General features: G+C 46.6%; 1 protein-coding gene across 2 annotated transcripts in view; it reads left to right on the top strand.

The window, feature by feature from the left end:
* The first annotated feature begins 1,422 nt into the window (after positions 1 to 1,422).
* ARHGEF15 (Rho guanine nucleotide exchange factor 15) overlaps positions 1,423 to 19,050 on the top strand; it is a 52,187-nt gene continuing 34,559 nt past the window's right edge. Inside the window, exon 1 of one of the 2 annotated variants that reach the window (XM_054995655.1) lies at positions 1,423 to 1,645. The gene's annotated coding sequence lies outside the window, so the exon portion shown is untranslated. Of the gene's footprint in view, positions 1,646 to 17,431; positions 17,508 to 19,050 lie in introns of those variants that run through there. The other variant, XM_054995656.1, reaches the window with a different exon arrangement.

The following is a 19,050-nucleotide window of genomic DNA, read 5'->3' as shown; positions in this document are numbered from 1 at the left end:
AAAGGAACATTTGGGGGACCAGGATCCTGGGTCCAGTATCTGTGGGAGAGAAGCGGGTAGCTGTGATGGCAGCCCACGGTGGGACTGGGAACCAGAATTCTTGGCTTCTATGAAGAAGAATGAGGACAAACACATTGGGAGACAGAAAGCAGGTACCTCCCAAGTGGGTAAGGTTGCCAACCTCAGCCTGGGGAATTGTTGGAGATTTGCAGGTGGTGACCGGGCAGGGCAAAAGTTTGGGAAGAAGTTCCGTGGGTCGTGATGCCATCCTCCAGGGCTGCGGTTTCCTCCAGTTGAAATGCCCAGAGAACTCCTGGAGGCTGGCTGGCAACTGTGGAAGTCCAAAATGCCTGTCAGAACTGAAAACGCTCACAAAAATCACACCATTTCACTGCAAGGTGGAGAACTGGTGAGACTGGTAGTCGGTAGCTTTGGCATCGAGCAAGCCATTAAAAAAGGGGGGGAAAGTGATTTGAAATCTTCATTGCCAAACTTCCATGCATTGAAACGATGGGGGGGGGGAGGAAAAACACTTTATGACACTGGTGACACATGCACTCCACAAAACCTTTTTTAAAAAACTCCTGATTAATGAAAGAACAGATTCCACCCTTGCCCCCGGATTTTCAGGTGCTGAGTAAGAGGTACAAATCCAGAGGGCTCTGGCTTGAATGGCTTTCACCGCTCGAGAGGACCTGTTGTGCTGCGAAGTAAAAACCTCGTTTTATTCCAGGTCAGCCCCAATTAGCCCTAATCCGGATAGCTCAGGCGAACTTGATCTCATCAGATCTCAGAAACTAAGCAGGGTCGCCTTGGCCAGTAATTGGATGGGAGATCTCCAACGACTAGGGTTGCTCTACAGAGGCAGGCAATGGCAAACCACCTCTGTTAGTCGCTTTGCTTGAAATCCCCAGCAGGGATCGCCATAGATTAGCTATGACTTGAGGGCACTCTCCGCCGCTCCGGATTAACAAAACCCACCCTCACCCCCAGATTCCCAGACGCTGACCCCAAAGAGCCGCAAATCCGGTCGCTTGAATGGCTCTTTCACTAGTCCTCCTGAGGACCCGTCGTACTGCGGGGTAACGACCCCGCTGTACTCCCCAGCCCCAGCTCTCCCCCCACCTTCCCAGGAGCTGATCCCACACAGACGCAGACTCGGAGGGCTGGCGCTTGAAGACTTCTTTCGCTACCTCTCCGGAGCACCCTCAGTGCTGCGGGGTAACGACCCCGCTTGGAGCTCTGCAGCCCGGAGGACGACGTCCCAGGCTGCGGTTCGAACCGCGGGAAGCGGAGATCGCGCCTTCCTTGGCTCCGCCTCCTCCTCCCAGGCCAGAGCGGGGCGGGGGCGCACGGAGGCCCGCCCCAGCCAACTGCGCGCCGCAGGAGGCGAGCGAGCGAGCGAGTGAACGCGGCAGCCGGCAGGCGGTGAGCGCTGGGGCGGGCGGGACAAAGGGGCTGCGAGGAGATCGGAGGCGGAGATCAAGCGAGGAGGCCGGGCGGCTCCGGGGCAGCGAGGCTTCCCCGGCGGCGTTGTCTCTGCCCGGTCCCGGCGCCACTAAAGCCGAGCCTCTCCTAGGCGGTTCCGGTCGCTTTGCGCTCTGCGGATCGCACCAGGCTCCTGCGCCCCTGCAGGCGACAGAAGGTGAGTCGGAGGCGCTGGGTCGAGGAAGGGGGAAGGAGCGCCGTGGATTTCCCCAGAAACTTGAGTCGGCTGCGAGAAACCTGGGACGTCCTCAATTGTGATGATGATGGATTTCAGAATCCAAATGTAAGAAGGTATAACATCATACCTTGGATATTGGTGCCTGCCCTCCAGTCATAGCTGATTTATGGCGACCCCTGCTGGGGTTTTCATGGCCAAAGACGAACAGAAGTGGTTTGCCATTGCCTGCCTCTGCTTCCCTACCCAAGTTCACCCCTGCCTAGCTTCTGAGATCTGACAAGATGAGGGTTGCCTGGGCTCTCTAGATCACCGCAGGCAGAACCTTAATTCATTTCTTTATTTATGGTCATTTGACCAATCACATAGCACGGTTACACTAAAAGGAAAATTCAAGGAATATGCTGAAACAAGTAAAACAATTTAGAATTAAAATCTAGTTACAGTGCCGTATAATTTCAGAGACCTGTATAGCCAAGAACCTTGGTGGTGGAGAGTGCCCTCAAGTCATAGCTGACTTATGGCGACCCCTGGTGGGGTTTTCATGGAAAGAGGCTAACGGAGGTGGTTTGCCATTGCCTGGGTGTGAATCCATGGTCTTTGTTGGAGGTCTCTCAATTGCTAACCAAGGTCAACCTTGTTTAGCTTCTGAGATCTGACACAGTTGGGCTTGCCTGGGCACTCTGAATATTACTGTGGTTGAAAGTAAGAAGATCAAACCTGGTAATCCCAGGTGACAGTTAAATTGAGGAAAAAGAGACTGGAAAGATTTAAAAATGTCAAGATCTAAAGTTCAGCATCTCTGGGAGAAACATAGTAGTGATAAGAACTCTAGGTGCGATTCCAAAAGGACTAACTAAACATCTAGGTGATATCAGCATAGACAGGATAACATCTGGCCAGTTGCAAACAGCCGCACTACTTGGAACTTGTCACATACTAAGGAGATTCACCACTGACTCAGATTCTTAGAAAAAATCAGTGAAGTCGGTGAGTCGGTGAAGGACCAAAAACCTTCCAGCCCAAACCTCTGGTGGGCTGTGGTAACATCTAACAACAACAACAACAACAACAACAACAACAACAACAATTCATTTGTATGCTGCTCTTCTGGACAGATTGGTACCCACTGAGAGCAGTGGACAAAGTTAGTGTTGTTATCCCCACAATGAGGGACTTGCGTATCCAAATCCCACCCAACTCTGGCTGCCTGTCCAACTGCAGCCCCGTTTTCTGTGACAAGGTTCACTTCTGCAACACGTGGACCCATATTCCCGCCCCCCCTTTAAAGACTACCTTTTTGCATGTACAGAGTACCTCTTGCTGTCCCCACTAAGTAACCACGACCGATCTTGATTTCAGAACGGCAAATCAGAAGGAGATGATTTCTAAGCAAGCGCAGTGCCTCTCTCTGAAGGCTGGGCTTCTGTGCCCGCTGACTGGGATGTGAGCCCCTTTGGGCACGCTGTCCAATCTCTCCAGCAGCTTGGATTCTGTGATCTGTATTGTCACTGCAAGGATTCCCCCCCAGACAGAGGAGCGAAATCTCCCAGCATCTCAGATATGTGAAGAAATACTACTTTGTGTTTCGTTTCTACAATGAGAGGTGCCAGGGCTTAAAACAGGTGACTTTGGGGGCCCAAGGAAAGTCCAGATAATTTGATTATACTATTTTGGTTCCGCGCTTACTGAGAAAGGCCAGGTAACTATACTGTGACTCTCAAAGGATTGTGATGGCTGAGCAGTTCAGACCAGCACGGTAACATCAGTCAAGTCTTAAGTGGAATTAAAGGGTCTTCTGGCATAAAATGAGGTCAGAAGGGGGATGGTGTATCCAAGGAGAGGGAAGACAGGGTCTGAGCATCATTTCTCAAGCTCTCTGCAAACCTGTGATGTGGGCATCCCTCCCCGATCCCATTCCTTACAGGCCATCTCATGAGCCATGAAATAAAAAATTTGATGGGTTACATCCTAATGAGTTTTCTGGTGTCAGAAGTGGATCTTTCCCTACCTTCCTCTTCCACCAGCACCCCCCTCCCTGGACTCTCACAAGCCCTCCTGCGGAAGGTGAAGAGATCCTTGTAAACAAAATCCACCGCAACCCAAAGCAGGAAGATAGAGGAACTGGGTAAATCAGTAGCCATCCTGTAGTGGGAACAGAAAGTTCATAGAATCCAACCTTATTTGGTTTTGAAATGTCATAAAGAAACCAAATAGGCTTGTAGCAACAGGGTCCAGGCCCTGGATTGTGTTAACTGTGCCTCCCCTCCAGGGCTGTATTAACCCATGGCCGGGCCCCTAGGATTTCAGGTATCTCAGGCCCCCTCCGACACTTCGGTCTTTCACCCCACTACAGCTGACAGCCTGACCCTGGTACGATAGGTACTAGACTGCAGTACATAGCCCTATGTCCATTTTGAGGGTCTCCTGAAGAATTCTATTCACAGTTTTAAAAATATTTTTATTGCGTGAGTTGAACTCTTCAGGAAAGCACATTTTGCGGGTATAATTGTTCAATACTGTAATATTTTGAAGTGAATATTTTTTTTATTATTTATTTAAAATATATAATTTATGGATAATTGTTTTAATATGAGACCATTTGTTTCACTTCAATAAGGAAGCAGTTAATTATCTTATAGAGGTTATATAAGAGAATCAATTGTCATTTATGTGGGGCTGTGCCTCAGCAAAAAAAATATGACGGGCCCCTGGTCCCTGTGCGGCCCCTAGGCTTCGGCCTAGTCAGCCTTATGAAGAATACAGGCCTGCCCCCCCTCCAGTTTGGGCCTTGAATGAATAACTGTCACGATTGGACAAAACATCACATTGCATTGTGTGTCTTCTGGCCTTCCTCTGCCTTGATGGATTTGTTACCTTCTGGGTAGGTTTAGTCTCCCTCATAGTTCACGTTTGCCTCAACTTTCACCTTGGCCACAAGCTCACAGTATAACCTCAGTCCGCTTTTTGTCTGAGTTACTCCCCACATCTGCAATAAAGAGGAAATAATTGTGGCCTACCTTACAAGAGTGTTGTTTGGATGATTAAGGTAATGTAAGTGAATACTTAACAAGAACTTGCTAGTGATTAATCAAGGAGCAGATTTAAATTTTTTTTTATAAATATGCGCATGTGTGCTTGCGTGCATTTTACAAAAATGTGTGTGGGCGCTGCCATCTTAGAAGAGGTATTCTTCTTTTTCTGTTGCATTGCGGAGAATGCCTCTTCTAATGGTGCCTGCTGTGACACATACCCATATCTTTTAAAAAACAAGCAAAACATGTTTGTTCCAGAACTGTTCGTTTTTACTCCTATACCAATCTATGTGCCCTGACCTGAATAGCCAAGGTGAGCCTGATCTTGTCAGATCTCAGAAACTAAGCAGGGTCAGCCTTGGTTAGTAATTGGATGGGAGACCTCCAATAAAGACAAGGGTGCAGAGGCAGCCAATGACAAACCACCTCTGTTAGTCTCTTGCCATGAAAGCTCCACCAGGGGTCGCCATAAGTCAGCTATGACTTGAGGGCAGTCTCTACCACCACACCAATCTATGCGGGTTTACTGGATTGAAGCTCACACGATCAGTCCACTGTGATGTCTTTAATCATGTGATAGTCTGTATTCTGGCTGTAAAATACCCATCTCCTGCCACTGAATGCTGTGAGCTATCGAGAATGTCTTTTCCTATAACTTTGGACTCGTCACTTGGTGTTATGGCAGATATTGAAAACTGTGTCCCGTGTGCTTGTTCTTTGGGATGGCCATTTCTGTTAAAACTCAGATGACCTCCTTGTGCCCTGTGTGTCAGGTTTTGAAATTCCCTTTGCATACTCTTGTGCCTCGCGGCAATTTTCCGTAGTGTGGTTATTACAAGCCTGCAATGAGTAGCCGATTCTGGGGTGGGGAGAGGGATAGGTTTCCTCCGGCTTGCCGCGAGAGATTGCCTTGGAGACTCTTCTAGGGGTATGAAAGGGAAAGTCGTGGCATTCTGGGTTATGAGATGGGATGAGGCAGCAGGAAACCCTGGGGCAAGAACTGAGTCAGTTTCTCCGGTCAGAGATGGCTGAGGAAGAACCCTCAGCTCTGCCCATAAGGAAAGGCACTCAGAAGTCCCTCCCAAGTTCCATGCATGTTGCTCAGAAACACCCAAGCTCAAAACGTGGCATGCATTTCCATGTTGGTTTTATAAATGTACTGCAAAATGAACTTGTATGCCAATAAATTGCCCTCTGTCTGGCCCCCTTAGGATCCTCCAGGGCTAACACAGATGGTATGCCATATCAGGTGGCCAGTTAGCTGCTTAACAACCGCCCCCCCCCCATTTAACACCCCCAAGAAGATGGCAATCTGATGGTTCGAACCCCTGTGGGCTGCTGTACGTGGCTGGGCCTGGTGTTCGTCTTCCCAGGTCACCCACTGTGGAGGCCTGCCCTTTTTAGAAAGCCAGGAGCTTTATATTTTGGGGAAATGAAATCTGGAAGAACTTCCACATAGGAGCAGCTGGCAGTGAAACTGAATGTGTGCGAGACAGGTGGTTTTCGGTGGGGTGAGCAGTTGTACAAACGCTCTGGCATGTCGCAGACAAGTGTTGAGAAGTGTAGAGTTCCCTGTTTCGGAGGCGTTTCAAAGGCATTCCCGAAGGTTGTAAACTGCAGCCCTGTCAGAGCACGATCTTGAGGCAGACATCCCTGCTTTGAGAGTGAACTGTTAATGGTTAGAGCAGTGTCCCCCAAGATTATAGCTCAGGTTATACCCTGAAGGACAGGTGTCCTTAAAACAGTCTCTCTGCCTGTCTGCCTGTACATCATTCTAATTTTTTATCCCATCTTTCTTCCAAGGAACCTAGGATATGGTACACAGCCCTCCCTTTTCCCATTTGTCCTCACAACAACCCTGTGAGGTAGATTAGGCTGAGATTGTCTGACTGGCCCAAGGTCACCCAGCGAGCCGTGTGGCAGAGAAGGGATTTGAACCTGGGTCTCCAAGGAGATTTCGGACTGAATGACACATGGCAAGGCTCCCTTATCGGATCCTTCAACATGCAATATGAGGGAGGGGCTGTGGCTCAGTTGTGCAGCATCACGTTTGTATGCAGAAACTCTCAAGTTCATTCCTTGGCGTCTCAATTTAAAAGGGTCAGGTAGAAGGTGATGTGATGTGAAAGACCTCTACCTGAGCCCCCGAAGAGTCAGTCAGAGTAAACGATACTGACTGTGACAGACCAAGGATAAGGGGTCTTTGAATAAATGCAATATACTTGCAAAAACCAGGGGAAGGGAGCGATATGGGTTGAAGCTGCAATGCTAAGGAAAATAGCAAAGAGTCCAGCCCACCTCTGACGAAGAGAGCAGTGGTTCTCGGAAGCTTATGCTACAATAAAGCTGGTTAGTCTTAAAGGTGCCACTGGACTCTTTACTATTTTGCAGCTACAGACTAACACGGCCAACTCCTCTGGATCTCGTGCTAAGGAAGGGAGTATTTTAACTCTTCCTCCTCCCGCCCTGCGCTGGTTCCGTAACCAAAACTGCGCTACCCAGCAGCTTTTAGCCCTGGTAAAGGGGAAAATACAGAGACCCATTTTTGGCCTGCCTTTTGTTAAAAGCAGCAGTGGGGTGGGCTGTGGGGGACATCGTTTCTCTTCACAAAAGCTGTGTAAGTAAGGGAAGAGCAATACACACACACCCAGTGTCCTGGCTCCTGTCCATATCATTCTGGTCTATGACCGTAATAAACTTTGATGGATTGATTTGATCAACGTCATTGCCCCTGCCATAGCTCCGTCTTGAGGTTCTAGGCTGATTCTTACGATACAAAGTCCTCTGGGCTGCCACGAGGACTTTGTATCAGACATGAGGTACAAGCTATAAGGTTTTTATTTTGGGAAGAGCCAGGAGCTTTTTATTTTGTGTTCTGTTTTTTGCCAAGGCACATGGTGCAGAAGTAGAAGTGTGTGTGTGTGTGTGTGTGAGAGAGAGAGAGAGAGAGAGAGAAAGAGAGAGAGAGAAAGAGAGGCTGCAACTGCTTCTGCCTGCATTGATATTTGTACGTTGGAGACATGATATTCGTATTGTGTGAATTGTCCCTTAGTTACACATTAGGGAATCCAATCACAGGCTTTCCATGTTATATGTAACTCAGCCTTCTGAAATCGCTGTGAGAAAAAGCAACCTTGTACAAGTTTCCAGTTTTATAATTCATGCATTTTCCAAACAGTCGTGTACTGGTGATTACCATCACCAGTATCCATTGGCCACTAAATAACATCTTTTTCTAACAAAGGCAAAACACACCATCTTTGGTCATCCACACACACTGGGGAGCAATATCTGCTTAGATTGCAGACAAATTTCTCTTTGGCTATCTCTGTCAAGATCAAGATTATTTGTTTCAAGGCTTGTGTAGGAAACAGCATGGGTGAATTTGCAAGAAATCTTGGGCAAGATCAGGCTGCACGTTCTCAGAATCTGGGCGGAACATTTTCTTTTCCTTTGAGCTGGAAAATAAAATACCTATTCTCTTGGGCTGCCAGTCTAAATGTTGATGGTTTGTACGAAGATATAATGTACGTGACCTGATGTGTCATACTTTGATGCATGAATTTTGGAAGTCAGATTTGGGAGGGAAGCTTCTTGGTTTATACATAGAAAACATCAGCCTTTCACTCATTGTGTTTGATAGAAAGTCCTGGCATCAGTTTTCAGAGATCATGTGTGTGTGGACATTAACATGGTTATGTTAAATTCAGATTTCATTGTGAATCAGGTTTTATTTATTTATTTACTTCATTTATAGTCCGCCTTTCTCACTGAGGCTCAAGGCAGATTACACAGTGTGAGATTAGTACAGTCCATATCAGGAACATTTCCATAAACAATACCATAGGATAACTCAAATCTAAAACAGCCCTTAAAATAATTTAGTACAGATGATCTCTTCAAACCAAATCTACGGTCATCTGCACATGTTGAATTAACATCAACTTGATGAGAAAGAGCTGACTATATCAAGCAACAAAATCTGGTTTTTAATGTATATTTTTTATCACTTACTTTTATCCATTCAGGACACACCATTCTCTCTTGCACTCAAAAAGGTTTACTTTTAGAATAAAATTCCACACAAACACACACACATCCTACCGGACACCTTGTATCTATAACAGTTTCTGCTCTGATCCAGCCATGGTTTCTTGATGGGAACTCAGAGCAAGTGATTCATGCTGAAAGTAGCCAGTTTCTCTTTGAAACTTGGATCACGTGATATCTGAGAGGTTGCGATTCTCCCAAGGGCATGCACCTAGTGCCACCCTAAGCAGAGTTATAGCTCTCTAAGCCCACTGAGTTCAATCAACTTAGAAGGGAGTAAATCTGTTTAGGACTGCAGGATCTGCACCCAGCTTTCCACTGAACCATACTAGCGGCTTTCTTTGGGGGAAAAGAAGACTGGTCGTCTACTTTCACAGCATGATATTCTCTTATGCATTGTTATATAATGCCTTGTGGGTGCCAGATGATACTGACCGGGGGTGGGAGTCAGGTTGGAGGAGACTTCAGTCTTCTGTGCAGTGCCTAATAACAGCATCCCTTGGTGAAGCTCACCTATATGGTTTGAATTACTCCATATTGAGGAAGTTGCCACATTGCCACCCCCAATAGTCTTTGGCATTGCCCATTCTCTGTAGCGGTCAGGTTGCTCCCAATGCAGAGAGGTGGTAGGCAAATCTACTCAGCAGAGGCTGTTTAGCAGAAGAGAAGGCCCTTCAGGGAATCATACAGAGATACAGTGGGCAACCTCAGGTGTGGGTTTGTGGGCATTTTTTTAAAAATTCCTGGGAGCCTTTAAAAATGTCATTAATTTAGTTAGCTGAAGGCATACTGCAGATCTTGGTTTGGGCATGGCTGGATTATTGTCAGCATGTCCAAATAGGTACAGTCTTTGAAATTGGGACCTGCATTCAAATTCTGTCTCTGCCATAAACTCCCTGGGCTTGAATGGTAACTATGTAAGATCCAGATTATTCTAGTTATAGGAATTTTTTCGACAGATTAAAAATAAATTGAGAAAGATGGCTAATATTGTTGCAAGCCACAGGTATTTCCAGTGATGCGGACAGGCACAGGTCTGTACTTCAGTTTCTCTTCGTTGTGAAAACAGCTTGTCTGGGCACCTGCCATTCTTAGGAGGTGCTCAGATTTCAGATGTTAAGATAAGTGTGTCAGGAGATGTGCAGATAAAATCTTGAAAGATGGTAATTGTTGCTGTACGATATTTATGAGGCAGAGTAATTAACCAGCACAGATAGCTCCGTTAAAAAGAAGGGTGCAGACAAGGAGCTGTTTGGAAATGTTATAACATGCACCAGTGAAGTTCAGCCTGAGAGTTCAAATGCTCTTCATCTCAGGGCAGTGCCACTTGTGAGACTCCCAAGAGGGTGGCGCGACGATCCTCCTCTGTATACAAAATTTTCCTCTGCATTGAAAATGAACTTGGCAGTAGGAAAGCTTCTTGCCCAGCCTTCTCCTTGGCATCTAGTTTTCTGTGTGCAGGAAATGTTTTATTGTTGTTAGGAGGAAAACAGTGAGAGCCAACTGAAGCAGCACGGGTCAGACACAAGTTTTCCACTTCCATGCAAACTGGGTTGAAGTCAGGCTAAAAATCACCGGCCTGCTCACTTCTGGCAGCATTTCCCATAGATGAGTGACTTTTCACAGCTAGCCCAGGTGAGCCTGATCTTGTCAGATCTCAGAAGCTAAGTAGGGTCAACCTTAGTTAGTAATTGGATGGGAGACCTCCAAAGAAGACCAGGGTTGCAGAGGCAGGCAATGGCAAACCACCTCTGTTAGTCTCTTGTGTGAAAACCCCACCAGGGGTTGGGGCTGTTATGAGTCAGCTATGGCTTCAGGGCTCTTTCCATCACAACCTTTCTAACCTAGCATATTTTTTAATCCGCCCTTCCTCCAAGGAACTGAGCATGGCCTACATGGTTCTCGCTGCCTCATTTTATCCTCACAACTGCCCTGTGAGGTAGGGTAAGCTAAGAGTGAGTGCCTAGCCCGAGGTCACTCAGCAAGATTCCATAGCACATGGGGGATTTGAACCTAGGACTCCCATATCCTAGGCCAACTCTCTCACCAGGATGCGTACTGCCCCACATGGAGATAGTTTCAGGTGGGTGGCCATGTTGGTCTGTAGAAGAGCAAGATTTGGGTCCAGTAGCATCTTAAAGAGCAACTAGATTTCTAAGGTATTTCCAGAACTTTTGAAAGCTCATACCCTGGAAATAGAAGGTCTTTAAGGCGCTACTGGACCTGAATCTTGCGCTGTTCCACATGGGAAAGTCTTTTTTTAAAAAAGGACGCTTTCTGTCCATGAAATTTTGCTTTGAGGCTCTGGTCAATGGCACTAAAGGGCTTTTTTTTTCAGTGTTACTTGGAGATTTGGTAGCAGCCAAAGGTTTTGTTAGCTTTGAACCTGGCTTTTCTTGGTAGATTGATAATTACCAAAGGTAGGAAAAGGAGACTCTCTCTCTCGAGACATAGAAGTTCCTTTAGCTCTACCATTCAATAGGCTATGCTGTTGGAGGAAATGAGCACGTTGGGATGGAAAGGACAATAGCTATGAGACTGCTCTTGGGCCTCTCCCCTTTCCTGGAAGGTGAGTCATCAGCCTCCCATTCTGGAATTCTCAGGGACAGTTTTTAATTAATTTCCAGATAGCCGGTGTCCTAAAATATAACCCAAATGGGCATACTCCCTCACACCGCTGACTTTGCCCTGTGCTTGCTGTAGTGAGCACATTTGGGGCTCCTTGAAATAGTCAGGAGAGATTTTTAACAATCCCAGATTCTATGCTGGGAAGAAATCAAACAAACGGCATGCATATTTATTTGTCACCACTCATAGAAGCCAAGTTGGCTTACAAGGGATTCCACTGAAGTTTCATGGGGAAACATGGTCAGGAACACAGACCTGCTTAGTTTCAGCGTATTTACTGTATCCCATAGACCAAGACCCTTCAGTTTGTAGGTACCATCCCTTCTGTCTTCTCCTCTCCCTGCCCTCTCCCTAGGTTTTAAAATGAAGGACAAACTACCAGAATCTATGGTCATAGATCCAGAGGAGTTAGCCGTGTTAGTCTGTAGTAGCAAAATCAAAAAGAGTCCAGTAGCACCTTTAAGACTAACCAATTTTATTATGCTTTATTATGCTATAATAAAATTGGTTAGTCTTAAAGGTGCTACTGGACTCTTTTTGATTTTACCAGAATCTATGTGCGCAAGGCAGAGACCAATTCAGCAAAAGCTCTTTGCAACACAGAGATATGGGTGCATTTTGCAACATGGGTGTGTGTGTGTGTGTGTGTGTACCTTGTGCATAAGCCGGAAGGAGGTGGGAGCGCAAAAAGTACTGGATTTTTATTATAAAATTAACTATGCTTATACCCTCCTCTTCTAGACAGATTAGTGCCCCACTCAGAGCAGTGAACAAAGTCAGTGTTATTATTATCCCCACAATACAGCTGGGGAGCTGGGCTGAGAGGAATGGCATACCCAAGGGCCCCTTGCTGAGCTCATGGCAGGAGGTGGGATTTGAACCAGCAAATTACTCGGAATTCAGCTTTCCAAGATTCTCAAGCTTCAAGCCATCTTGGATGCAATGTTTTGGTTCGAAGGGGCAACTCCTGGTAAACCAAAGAAGCCAAGAAAGTACTTGAATTAGAATTCCAGTGGTTGGGGGTGGGTCTTATCCACAGCCCCTCCCCACAACAGGCCTAATAAGCATAAATTATGCAAAATAAGGGAAACCATGCATATGTTCTTAATTTACACAGACTGAAGAACCCCACTTTTTGGTGCTTTAAACAAAATAAGAGCCGGCAGAAGCTGGGTTCAGGTAGCTGGCTCAGGGTTGACTCAGCCATCCATCCTTCCGAGGTCGGGAAAATGAGTACCCAGTTTCCTGGGGATAAAGTGTAGGTGACTGGGGAAGGCAATGGCAAACCACCCCATAACAGAAGTCTGCCAAGAAAACGTCATGATGCGACGTCAGTAATGACTTGGTGCTTGCACCTTTACCTTTAAACAAAATCTATCTAATGTCAAGTATATTCATCTCTGTCTACAGGGGATATTTAGATTCTCTGGATGCATTTGATTCCCTTCTCCCTTATGTAAGGCCGCTTGTGCAAGGGAAAGATTGTCTCTGCGTGCAGAAGCCTGTCTCTGCACACGGAACAGGTTTTATATCTTGGCCCTTGAAGATAATTGTTTAAAGACTGTGGGCTGGATGACAAAAACCAGAAGTGTTAGAGAAGGACACACTGTGAGTGGTCGGTGGAGATGGTTTTAGGAAGTTGAGCCTATCCTTGCAGCTGAGTTGAGCCCGCGGTGTTTTTTCTATCCAACAAAAATATTTGGTATTTTTAGCAAGAACCGTGTGCCGACCAGAAATGAAAGTGAGGATTTGGAGGATATGTCCGAATGAGCTCTCTGCCAGGCAAATTTCCAAGCAAATTCCTCCCCAAACAGGACATTTTTCAAAAGGGGCGGGGACACTAGAAAATCCATCCATGACACTTGAGCGGTGGCTTCATTTAGCAGCAAATTTACAAGAGGAATGGTCTTGGCCTTGATCCTTGCCTGTACTGACTGCGGAGGGCCTTTCCCCTACTCCCAGACATTTGGAGCGTGATGAGCATGGAAACTGGTGGTGTTGACTTACTGGTGAAGGGCACTCTGTGCATGCTTAAAGGGACTCTCTTCATTCGTAGTCTGCATGGCCAACAGCCAGGAAAACACTGTGCAATACAACAAGGCAATACCCGGTATAGAACAAAATGTACACAATGAAGAATCACCTGGATATTAAGAAAAATATTCTATTATTATTTCCTAGTGAAAGGACAACACTGTGAGCTGACTTTCTGTGAATAGAAGGAATAATAAGAGTGAGACTGATCACGTAAATATTGCTCTCCGGGGACAGACCAAGGATTTACCAGCATCCTGTAACCAACATTAGTCAGCTAATACATGTTTCTGTGGAACTCTCAAGTAGAATACAAAGGCAGCAGCCCCTTCCCACCACCATTTCCCTTCCATTGAAACTGGCGTCAAGAGGTACACTGCATCTGAACATGGAGGTTCTGTTCACTTCTCCACTGGCACAGCATAGGAGCAGAAGGAACTAACTGTTATCTGCGAGGCCCTTGCTTTGATTCTAGCCTCTGCCACAAACCCACTGGAGAGCCTTAGGCAAGCTGCTCCTTATCAGCCTTAGCTTCTCCTTTGTGATATGGTGGATAATAATACTGGTCTACCTCACAGGGCTGTTGGAAAGGATTACAACAAGGAAATATGTGTGACGTACTTAGAACACTGGATTTAAATGGCAAAACATTGCAGCCATTGCTTGATCACCCCTCCATGTATTAGACTCAAGCTATCCAATATCTTGTGGCATTGAGTCCTGCAAGTTAACCAAACACTGCACGGATAAATACTTCCTTTGCTTCATCTTGAATCTTCTGCCCATCAGTGGGGCACCTTGAGTTTGGTTATTATAGGAAAGGAATAAAAAAAAGGACTGTTATCCCCTTTCTCCTTTCAGTGCATTTTTCTGTATACTCTCATGTCCCCATCCTTTAGAAGTTTTTTTGTCTAAACTTAAATGCCCCAAACCCTTTACCCTTTCTTTGCAGGGAAGGGGCACCAACTTTCTGATCAATTTGGTTGCTCTTTTGTGCGCAGCGAGGACTTTAAAAACCTACATCTTTTCCACACTGTGACACTGAGAGATCTCTGTCTTTTGGTACTACACCTCTGAAGATGCCAGCCACAGCTGCTGGCGAAACGTCAGGAACTACAATGCCAAGACCATGGCAATACAGCCCGGAAAACCCACAACAACCATCGTTCTCCGGCTGTGAAAGCCTTCGACAATACATCAACTTTAAAAACCTCTCCTTTCAAAGGGCAGCTTGGAATTCTGAATAAGCGACCGCTTCTTTTTGATTACTTGACTCTTCTCAGTTTGCAAAGTGTTTGTAGAGGCTTGCATTTTCCAAAAACACTTTTATGTTTTCAGACTGCGTTGGGGGAAAGCTACCTCTAGGGGCGAGAGAGGGGAATTATTTCATAGGGGTGGACTGGGATCTGGGGTAGGGCAAGGGATGTGGGAGGTTTTGGAATCAATCGGTGATCTTGAAGGAAGATTGATTTATTGGATTTTAACCTTCCTGCGCATTACAATGCACATTTGATTTTGATCTTGGGTTCAAATATTTCACGACCTGCTCTCCTGTAAAATGCACAGGTAGGCTCGTTTGGTAGAAGGCACAGACCCTTTGGACCAGAGAGGTCCAGGTTTAACTCCCTGCCAGGCCATCAGATTCACCAGACATCCTTAAGTTAATTTTTTCCGTGGAGCTCTCGAAGATAAAGGAAGCCAAGAGTTGCAAAACCACTTTGTACTCGGATAAGTGCTTCTATAAACAATTGATCGGTGCGAGCACCTTCCAGCCAAAGTTGAGCCCTTTAAAAGTCCCATTGATTTGAGGAAGAGTGACTGGAGGGTGAGCTAAACTCTCCCACTAAAAATGAATAAGACTGGGGAAATTTTTGTTGGTTGGCTAGAGTGTGTCGTCATCTATAAGTGACTCCCCCATTTGTGTATCGGCAGTACCATAGAGCTACAATATGGAGACTCAAATTAAGCCAGGGATTGTGCACATTTGTACAACATAGTTCAAAAGACTGGGGGTGGGGGCCGGAGGATGGCTTTGCAGCCAGTGCCTGCAACCAGCAAACTGGCTATTGAGGAAGAATTATGATAAAAATGCTAGGGGTGGGGGGACAAGAAATAGCAAGAGAGGGCAACAGTTTGGACCTCCCCTCTCCTCCTCCATTTTTGGTTAGGTTTCCAAGGGCTTGACCTCCCTCTCTCTTTAACTGACTCTCAGCTGTTCTTAATCCTCGGGCCCCAGTAGAGCATGCTCAGTCCTCATCCGGCCATTTTTATGGCTGTTTTTTCTTTAGGTTAATTTACAATCTCATTTTTCTGTATATTGGAGGCTCCCCTGAATATGCACAGATCCAGATCTTGTGTGGTTGGCTGCTTTTTTTGCTTTTATGGTTGACACTGGGGCAGCCACTTTGCTATAAGCTGTCCAAAAATCAATTGCAGTAGCAACGGTTCCCGCTCGTCTCTTTTTCCATTTAGCTGACTTTCCATATTCCATCCATTAATCCCCCCTCTTAATTTACAAGTTTCTGTATACTTGGGGAGTGGAACATACTATTTTTATTTGCTTCATTTATATTCTTGCCAATCTCCTCGACAGGGACCCAAAGTTTCCCTTCTCATTTTATTCTCACAACAGCCCTATGCTGAGAATGTATTACTGGACCAAGGTCACCAGCAAGCTTCTGTGGCCCAGGGGGGAGTCAAAGCTGGACCTCCCAGATCCTAGTCTGAGTCTGTAACCACTATACAACGTTGTCTCTTAAGTCCATAAGATAGACAAAGACCAGTTTAAGCAGAGCGGATCCCCGCTTGCCCTTGCATGGAAGCAAGGACAGAAATCTTTGCCATGTGCTTGCAAGATGTTTCCCTGCCATGCTCGCCAAGGTGAAGCCAGGCCTCTTTATGGTAGCCAGGGACAGAGTTCCCAGAACAGGGTTGGCTCGGCTGTTTCCTTGTGTCTTTTTTTGGTTTTGGCTGGTATCCGGTTGGGATAACAATGCATTGTGCAAAGGTTCAGAATGCAACGCTCTGCCGTTGTAGCAGAGCAAGTTGGAACCCGGCGTGGGCGGCCCTGCTGAATAAACTCTGGCTGCTTGAGTGAATGCTGGATGGCCTCAGCGTCGCTAGTCAAACTAGCATTTGCACAGTTCTGCGCATTGTGCCATGCGGATCTGCGAGCCTCTTTTTACTGCTCTGCTGTCGGAGGGCCGGGGCTCCTGAAACAGCCCCATGGTTTTGCTCCCATCTTGACTTGCCACCCTCCAGGTGGGTCCTGGAGATCTCCAGAATTATAGCTGGACTACAGAGTTCTCTTCCCTTGGAAGAAATTGCTGTTTTGGAGGGTGGATCCTTTGGCGTTATCCCCCACTGAGATACCTCCCCTCCCAAACCCTACTGTCCCCATAGGGTTGCCAACATCCAGGGGGAGCCTGGAGATCTCCCAGAATTACAACCAATCTCCAGACAACAGAGATCAGTTGCCTTGGAGGGATTGGCTGCTTAGGAGGGTGGATTCTGTGGCATTATATTGAGGTCTGCCCTCTTTCCAAACCCCATCCTCCCCGAGCTCCACCCCCCAAGTCTCCAGGAATTTTCAAACCCAGAGTTGGCAGCCCTACTTTCTTTCTGCCACTCCCAGTTGAATGAACTCAGATGCCAGCTGGCCAAGGTTCCTGTTTGCAAAGGCATCTGCCTTCCTTTCCTGCCTTTGTGCCCCTCTGCACCAGCTCAGGCATTCCCTTTTCCCAGAACAGGAACTCTAAAAGAGCCACAGTCCTTTTTGGCAGCCAACTCTTTTTCTTCCCTTGGAAACAAGGAGTGGTTTGATGCCTTTACCGGCAGGAGGGGAACCAAACCGCGGGCGTAGCGGGGCTAGGGAACCTTGCTTGCGGAGGGCAACTGTAGCTGTGCTGTTGTAAGCTGCAATCCAAGCAGAGAGGGAAGAAAAAAAGAGGTGTTCCTTTGAGCTGACAAAGCCTCTGAGAACGGGGCTTGCTTTGCCTGATCGCTTCTGGGTTTCTCGGAGCACAGGAGGAGAGGTGGAAGATGGATGGGTCCTGCGGGGAAACAGCTCTGAACGAGGTCTGCAAGTCTTGTCTGAGGTAAGCAATCTTTTCTTTCTTTCTTTCTTTTTGGCCACAGGAATGGCTGGAGGTATAACAAAGGGACTGAACAAAGGGGGGATTTGATCCACCCAAGAGACCTCCCCGAGAATCTCTTTGCAAGGGATGGGGGTCATTGCTTCTTGACATGTGGCAGACCGCATGGCCAGTGTGCAATTAGATTCCTCGTCGAGGTTTGAGCCTGATGAGAGTTTTCCTCATCTTCTGAAATCTGAAGAAAGTATCTGAAAAAGGGAGCTTTGACTCTTGAACTCTCATACTCTGGAAATCTAGCTGGTCTCTGAGGTGCTTCTAGACCCGGATCTTGCTCTTCCGTGTCTTCCATTACACTCCTGGTGTGTGTGTGTGTTGCTGGGGCAGTGGTGGATTTCTTCTGGCAGGAGATCTGAGGATTCCGTTGACTGCTTTCCAACAGAACGGATCCGTCAAAGAGGATTTTCAGGGACAGATTGTGGCGATCACTCGCTAGGGAACTGATCCACCTAGGTATTCGTCTCAGGAAAAAGCTTGGAAGAATTAGCAGCTAGAGAACGTGGGCTGGGGACGTTTGAAAAGGGCAATGTTTTAAGAGCATAAAGGAAAATCTCATTTCATTTCTCCGTAGACCGTAGTAACAGGAGCTCCGCCCCCTTCTCCATCCCCAGACACCTGGAGGAAAGGCAGGAATGTCCTCCAAAAGAAAGAGGAACTCACTGGAAAAGGGTTGACATTTCCCACCCACCCCCAAAGAAAAGAGGCACAAAGCATGTAGGACAAAAGATGGGGAGGATCAAAGTGGGAGGTTTTCCTGGAATTTGGGGCTTGCTGTGGGTTTCCAAACTAGCCTCCTTCATGTGGTCCCAATTTCTCATGATTCAGCCAAACCGTTTGATTTACAGATTAAGAGAAAGAACAAACAGAAGGATGCTGTGAAAGCACACATGGCCATTCGAGCTTTTGAGCAAGGAAGAGAATAGGTCTAGGGGGAAGAGCAGGGCTGTGCGAGGCAATTTAAAAAGCGTGTTTTTGAGCATGTGCAGAATTTTTTTAAAAAATCTCATTTAGCAATCTGATTGCACTCAGTTGGAGGCAAGAGAGATTTCCCCAAAGCTAAATGGTGCAATGTGCCAGCTTCTTGCACAAATCAGATAGCAATTCATGGGAACGATGTATCCGACTCTCCTCATTATTCCTAGGTGTAAACCAGTAGTATCTCTGTTGCAGCTGCTGGACTTGATATCCCCTCCCAAGTAATCCCATGGTATGAACCATGCAGGGCAGTTTCTTCTCCGTCCCATTGGTATGAAGCAGTAGCAGCAATTTTGGTGTCTATTGTACTGGTGACTTCCTCTGTACTTTTACTTTCCACTGGAATTCCAGGGTCTAATTCCCCCCCCCCCTTGGAATAAATCAGGAGTACCTATTTGCAGTCAGTAGTCCTTATCTGGAAGGACCCTTTTTCCTCCTTTAATTCAAGCAAAGTAAGTTGGTCCAATAATCTGAATGTGGAGTAAATTTGTGTCTATCTTTCACCTTGGGGTAA

The sequence above is a fragment of the Eublepharis macularius genome, chromosome 12 (assembly GCF_028583425.1).
Source record: "Eublepharis macularius isolate TG4126 chromosome 12, MPM_Emac_v1.0, whole genome shotgun sequence".
Lineage (NCBI taxonomy): Eukaryota > Metazoa > Chordata > Lepidosauria > Squamata > Eublepharidae > Eublepharis > Eublepharis macularius.
Note: the sequence above shows the minus strand (reverse complement) of the source record. Positions and strands in the feature narration are given on the sequence as shown.